The sequence below is a fragment of the Anopheles aquasalis genome, chromosome 3 (assembly GCF_943734665.1).
Source record: "Anopheles aquasalis chromosome 3, idAnoAquaMG_Q_19, whole genome shotgun sequence".
Taxonomy (NCBI): domain Eukaryota; kingdom Metazoa; phylum Arthropoda; class Insecta; order Diptera; family Culicidae; genus Anopheles; species Anopheles aquasalis.
In genome coordinates this window covers 31,725,355-31,732,199 of record NC_064878.1, presented here as the reverse complement: position 1 = coordinate 31,732,199, position 6,845 = coordinate 31,725,355, and the positions used below count along the sequence as shown (strand labels likewise).

At 42.1% G+C, this 6,845-nt stretch overlaps 1 long non-coding RNA gene across 1 annotated transcript; it reads left to right on the top strand.

The window, feature by feature from the left end:
- Positions 1-2,351: 2,351 nt before the first annotated feature.
- Positions 2,352-5,565, top strand: LOC126576982 (uncharacterized). The gene is made up of 2 exons (XR_007608307.1): positions 2,352-3,570; positions 3,722-5,565. It is a non-coding gene; the product is annotated as an uncharacterized LOC126576982 (long non-coding RNA).
- The last annotated feature ends 1,280 nt before the right edge of the window (positions 5,566-6,845 follow it).

The window sequence follows — 6,845 nt, the reverse complement described above, 5'->3', positions numbered from 1 at the left end:
GGAATCGGGTGAGGAGGAGATAGCATGAAAGAACTTGATGTCGTCGGCATAGAAGAGGTGGCCGTCGACAGGGAGGATAGACGAACAGTCGTTGATGACATGTGAGAAGAGTAGCGGGCTGAGAACGCTGCCCTGGGGTACGCCAGAAAGGAGTGGGAAAGAGGAGGACAGGGCAGTTCCTACACGGACGCGCGATGAACGCCCCGTCAGGAAGGAGGACAGCCAAGCCAGGAGCGGGTTCCCCACACCGAGGCGCTCGAGTTTGGCGATCAGGAGGGAGTGAGGGATGGAGTCGAACGCTGCGCTAAAGTCAGTGTACACAACATCGACTTGACCACCGTTAGCGATAGAGGGAGATAGATGGTGAAGAAGGGTCATTAGGTTGGTCGTGGTCGATCGCTTCGGCACGAAACCGTGTTGACTAGGAGATAGAATAGGTCCAAGAGCTGATAGGAGGAAGGAGTGGATGGTAGCCTCGAAGGTTTTGGCGACAGCACTGATGATCGATATACCGCGATAATTGACGGCCAGATGACGATTACCCTTTTTGTGAATGGAGCATCTGAGAGCGATGCTGAGCAGTTTCTTGGATCGGTAGAGAGGCTAGCGAAGTGTTCGGCAAGTATGTTGCTTATCTCCAGCGTGGTAAGGCCCGTTTTGTCGCCGAGTGTGATGGAGGTGAGGGCGGTAGTGGTGTTACGTCGCGATTTAGCGAATTTCCAGAAGGATCGCGGGTTCTTCTTGAGGTTAACCTCGGCTCTACGCAGGTGTCGATGACGGCGCGCGCTATTGTAACGCCTGTAAGCCAATGAAGCATATTTGAACGTCTGTCGCCATGTCGTGGTGTTGTTAGCTCGGTACTTCTGACTGACACGTTTAAGGTCCTTTTTGAGGGCCAGCAGATGTCTGTCCGCCCATGGAGGCGAAAGAGGCTTCCGCTGCCAGGGGCAACAGAGAGGCAGAAAGGAGGTGATTGCGGAGCTGAACATCGTGGCCGCGATATCTACCGAGCTGGCGCTTTCAAGGAAGTCCCAGTCTATTGATTGCAGCATATGTTCCAATCGGGTAAAGTCGCACTTGGAGTAAGCAAGACGCTTCGGTGTGGGCTGCAATTTTTGGCGTGGCTGCATCGAGGCCGGTATATTCACATAAAGCTCAAGAGCAGGGTGATACGGGTCTTCCCTCAGAAGTGAGACTTTATCGCTGCTCGCTGCTTACCCTCTAATTGTATTCCTTTAACTCTAATTGTATTCCTAAAATTTGCGGGCCGCTTGCCCTTATTGTTTCGATTTCAGCCTAAACAACTTTGTTAGAATTGATTCTAACTTCTTGATTCGAAACAGGGAATTTGTCGGTATGGTAGCTTTATTGGTAATTGCCTGGGGTGGCGGAGCTAAAGAAAAGACCACAAATTAGTCCCTGTTGCTGTCGAAAAAGAACCTAATTTGTCGCGCGCCTCCCTTTTATCATGTTCGCGAGAACACTCAGTCCTCAGCTTTCAGCACTCAGCGTCGCGTAACGCACACTGGCCCCTAGCTCACGCACTGTTTACAACAAACTTAATTAGTTCATTATTTGGGGTTGGTGCTCAGAATCCATCACAACTTCCACTTCGCTCATTTTGGGCAATTTCCGGATTGTCACTTTACTCAGCACTTCTTCTGTGCCGCTGGCGTAATCCTCGAGCGATGTTTCGCTCATCGGCTTCACCTGCACTTTACTTCACTGATCTTGGCCTACCCGTGGCTTTACTCTTCGATCGACCCTGTCTACAGCTTGTAGGATATACTATACCCGCCGAATCGTTATTAGACACCACTTGCCAACAGTGAACGAGTCCTTCAAGCTTGGTTGCTATTCCACGACTGACTTTTATTTTCCGTTCTTTTTAATCCTGTGTTGCAAGCCGCCCGGGATGAACTCTCTTACTTACCCGTGGGGTATATTGCGGACCTTTTCGGATAGAGCGGGGGAACTTGCTCGGTTCGTGGTGTTTCTAAGACTACTCTTTATTCATTTCACATTATCGTTTGACCGACGCGACTTGGCGCAGCAAGCCGCGTCAGCACTTCTCGTGTGGTCGGTGGTCGCACGGGACTCAGATTCCCTCTGAGTCCGCAGCGAGCGCATTCCTTCGTTCATGTCAACAACACTTGAGAACCCCCCAAGTGTTGTTCCCACGCTCGCGCTCTCAACTGCGCGATATGCTGATCGCAGCATATCGCGCGTTCGCGACCAACAGCGCTCGGCTCTACAATGTTGCGCTTGAGCCAAGCGCTGCAAGGGAATCATTCTTGCGATTCCACCACAATCCCTTACTCATACTCTCACCCATACAGTACTAATACCCTTACACTTGGATGAAAGCTGGAACTAGACTAACTAAATCTGATTGTCCAACTTGCGATTCCGGAGTGTCCGGCGCTGCAACGTGCATCTTTACTCGTGTTTGGTGTAACTTCGGTCATGTGCCGCAGGATCGTATTACCGCGTTCCGTGGGAGCTGCCGCTGCGTTGATGTAGCTGGTATGTGTCCGCTCCGGTTTCGTTTATGGGTGTATGATGTGCTGACTGGCACATAACTTCCGTAGCAACGTCCGGCAACGTACACTTGGCTGGCACGTAACTATATATCTGGCTCCTACGCCTTGTTTGTGTCACTATTCTCTATTGCTGTTTTTAGTCCACTGTTTTCTTGTCGAGAGAAGGCACAAAAACTTCTTACGATGTATTTGTAGAATTCATAGATATGGAGAAGAATTTGCTGTTTCAGTAAATTTTGGTTCAGTATCAGGAAGCACTTCTTGATTTTGTAAAATTTGATTTAAGAATCCTACAAAAAACAAGTATAATACTGTTTGCTTGACGTGAGTCATGAGAGCTAAACATCTAGAGCATTTACCTAGTAGTACATAACACGTAACGATTCTTCTCTAAACAAGAGTGCCTTTCTGAATCATTAAAAACAAAACTAGAAACGTTCAAACAAAGAAATGTGGATTGTTCACAAAATTATCAAAATAACAACCATTTGTCGACCCTTGAATGATCAATAACGAAAGAATGTTAATACTATAGATTGGCTAGATAGTTAGCCTGTTTGAATCAATTTGTTTAGAATCGCGAAAGTAGATCATACATTCAAGACGCTTGCAACACTCTTTTAAGTTATGTGCGTTAAACGAGAGAGCTTTACTTTGAAACTTGAACATTCTTAATGAATATTATCAACCAGCAACGGACAATTGTAAAGAAATGTTATTTGCATCAACAATAAGAACTACAGAACAAAAGATTGGATTTGACCACACAACAAAAGATAGAATAATGTAGTGAAAACTGCAATGTAACGTCAACTTAAAAGTAAAGGCAACGTGAACGTCAACAACGAGTACGAGATAAAATTCAGAAGAATCGTTCAGAAATCGTATCGACCCAGCATCACCAGACATGAAAAGCATGACGCAACAACACACCCCATCAGAGAACGCTTCTTCGCACCCATGAAACATCTAGCGGAATGTCAACTTCAAACGAGAAGATGCCGTGCACGATTAATCTAAATTCAAGGTATGTATATTGTTGCTCAAACATACGGCTCGTCCGTCCTTATATATGTAAAAAAAATATGCTGCTTTCGCAGCAGAGGCCTTTTCAAATGTACATTTGTTTGTAATTTTTCAAGAAATTTACGCGTGTATTTTTACTTTTGATTTCACAGAATTAATCAAAAAGAAACGGAGCCCAAATTCTTCGTCGCCTTCACGAAACCCCTCAATGATGGCAGAGTGTTTTCGACTAGCTTCGTCAATGGGAATCTGCTGTACGATGGAATTGTATATTCTATGAATAGTATTAGGAAATATGTTGACATATAGTTCTTAGGATAATAGTGCAGGGAATTGAATGAAGAGCATTGGTAAGATTATATCCTTAAACCATTTCTCAGCTTGATCACTTCAATGATCCACCAAAACCTTTGTGACTAGAAAACCATGCTGTCCTGCCATAACTTGCCACAAAATATTACAAAACACTACAATTGAATTTGGAAACACCAGAACACAACGTTCTATAGCAATATCACCATCAGGAGTTCTCCGACAACGTTCTACAGAAACATCACAATCCGGAGCTATTTATCATCAGATAACTTCGGATCTGACGCTTGGACAGCTCTGACACACAGATTGAGAGCACAAAAGAGCATCAAAGTACAATGGATCTTTGCAACGAAAAGAAAAGAACGCACCATTACAACCGATCATCCAGCGAACTGAACTCCAATCACTCACCGAGCAACCGTACGATAAAGCCGAAGCTAATACAACATCACAGCGAAACCAAATAAGAGCAGAAACAAAGGAAACATTAATGACCTGCACATGTTCCTGTAACCGTCACTTAACGAGTGCAGATTAAGATTTAAACTGTGCAGTGCGCATCAGGTTTCGGATAGCGCTAATAGTAAAATCGATCAGGCAATCTCATAAATGAAAATCACTGATCGAAAGAATTCTGATCGAAATGGCAGCTACCGTGGAGAAATGGATGATCAGCATTACCGTCATAGTCTACAACAATTTAGCAAGGATACTACAACGATGAATAATTATCTCGTTGTTGCTGTTTAGGCAGCAAAAAAATATTTCGCTGCGTGTAATAATTATAGAACTTCAAATACCTTGCAATAGAGCATTTGCGCAACGCTATACAGCAAATATAATTGAACGAGATCGTCAACAACAGAAAGAGATACATCAACTTCAATGTGGAATATCTAGAGTCGTGCCGGCGCTTCCGTGGTTTTCATGGCAATGGTTGGTGGTGGTAACATTGATGGTGATTAACGCTGGCGATGCGGTTTAGTATGGATATAGGGCAACCAAAAGCTAAGAAAAGTATGTAGGGAATAAGCATGCAATATACAAGTTTTAGTTAGGCAGAAACAATAGGAGTTAGGATATCTTCCTGAACGAAATAGAATGGTTTAAGTGGAGCTTCATAATGAAAAAATGCAACGCCAGTTATCAAATGATTAGGTAAAATATGCGATTAGATTAGATAACTAAAATGAAGATGAATGAATAGGGCATGAGACAAGAACGTTAGAATTTAGGAGAAAGAAATACTTGGAAGTAGAAGGGGCTGATTTAATAGGAGATGACGAATCAATTAGATGCTGATTGTGGAATCGTAGTAGAAAGTGAATGAGTTATGTTTTGTGTTTTGAATATGTTAGCATCTAAACAAACCTTTGATTAATGCTTTACTACATGGTGTTCTCCAGTGTTTCAATTTTATTTGCGTTCATGTTCAGTGTTAACATCGATATTATTATAACGGGGTTTCGATACGTTTAGGTACTGTCAGCGTATGTAGTACTCTCGTCGTTCTGTTGAAATTTTATGATGATACAATGATACATGTTCATTTAGGGTTATTTTGAGCGGGAATGGATTGCATATTTCGATTATTATTGTAATTATTTGTAATTTTGATCATTTGAAACCTACTATGTACCATGGAGATGGAATTGTTAAATAATTATTTTTGAAAATATCATATCATGGTGTCAAATGATTGGTCCTACTCCTCCGAAACTGTTGAATGGATTTTGATAAAAAGTAAGTATAGATTTGAAGGAGCGGTTGGATACATTTGAATAGAATCGGGGTAAGTATGCCATGGTGATAGCTCAGCACCAGGCAAATTTCTATTAATTGACAACTCGCATTTCTAGTTTATTGGTTCAACTTGATCGTCGAAGGACCGCATTTAGGATGGCCAGCTTTAATCATAGTTTTTCGAATGGTTGAGATAGCTTAGCCATGGTTACGATATTGGTCACGGTAGTTTACTTTGCGCATCTACTTATCATAATACTTGACGGTTCAGTGCAAGGGTAATTGATGCTTAAGAGGATCTTAATACCTAAAGTGTTTCTGACTGATGCGAGAGAAAAATCATTCATCAAGAAACATGTTCCACAAATATTGAATGGTCAATTTTGTTTCATGGTTTTAAACAAATGTTTTCTTTAACTACCTATGCAAATGTAAGACGTTCAGAATGTCTTCGTATGCGGCTGTCACGCACTGCCGAAACGTATGATGAGATAATCTATTTCCATCCCTCTAACTATGAAAGCATTTAGTGACTATGGTAACTGTTGTGTGGTTATTGCGGTAGTGATACAATCGTTGTGTATTTAATCTTATCTTAATCATGTAACTCTTCAGTGTCACTGATATCGATGAACATCGACTGAATTGAAAATACCTCAGGTATATCATTTACTTCAAAATCATTAATTGGACCAAAAGAATATATTGGAACGAATCTCTACCGAGTCTCGCATACTCAGACTGGTAGCTTTAAGTGTCGTCCTATCGAGTTTTGTACGCAAGACTGAATTGCAGTATGCTCGTTGAATGTTTCGCAACTTATTATTTAAGAAACGTGGCGGAAGTAAAAAATAGGCTCCATTCATGATGAGTAACTGTGCGACTTTAAAACTCTATTTTTATTGATTCAATGTAAGAAAATAATTCGAACAAAAGCTGTCGTCTGCCGTCTCGTGCGCGACGGTCGTCGAGCTGTTTCATTTCCCTCGCTAGAGTCAGTATTCGTTTTCTCTTTTCATCATTGCTGTAATTTGCCATTTTTTTGTACGTTTATTTGAATTGGATTTATGCTATTTAACTCATATGACATATATATATGACTCGATTGCGATCCCGAATATCGCACAGCAATGCTCCAAGTAATTTCTTTACTGATGATCACCTGTTCGTAAAAGCTACAACAATAGCTGGTAGCTGTGACAAAAATAACAATGATGA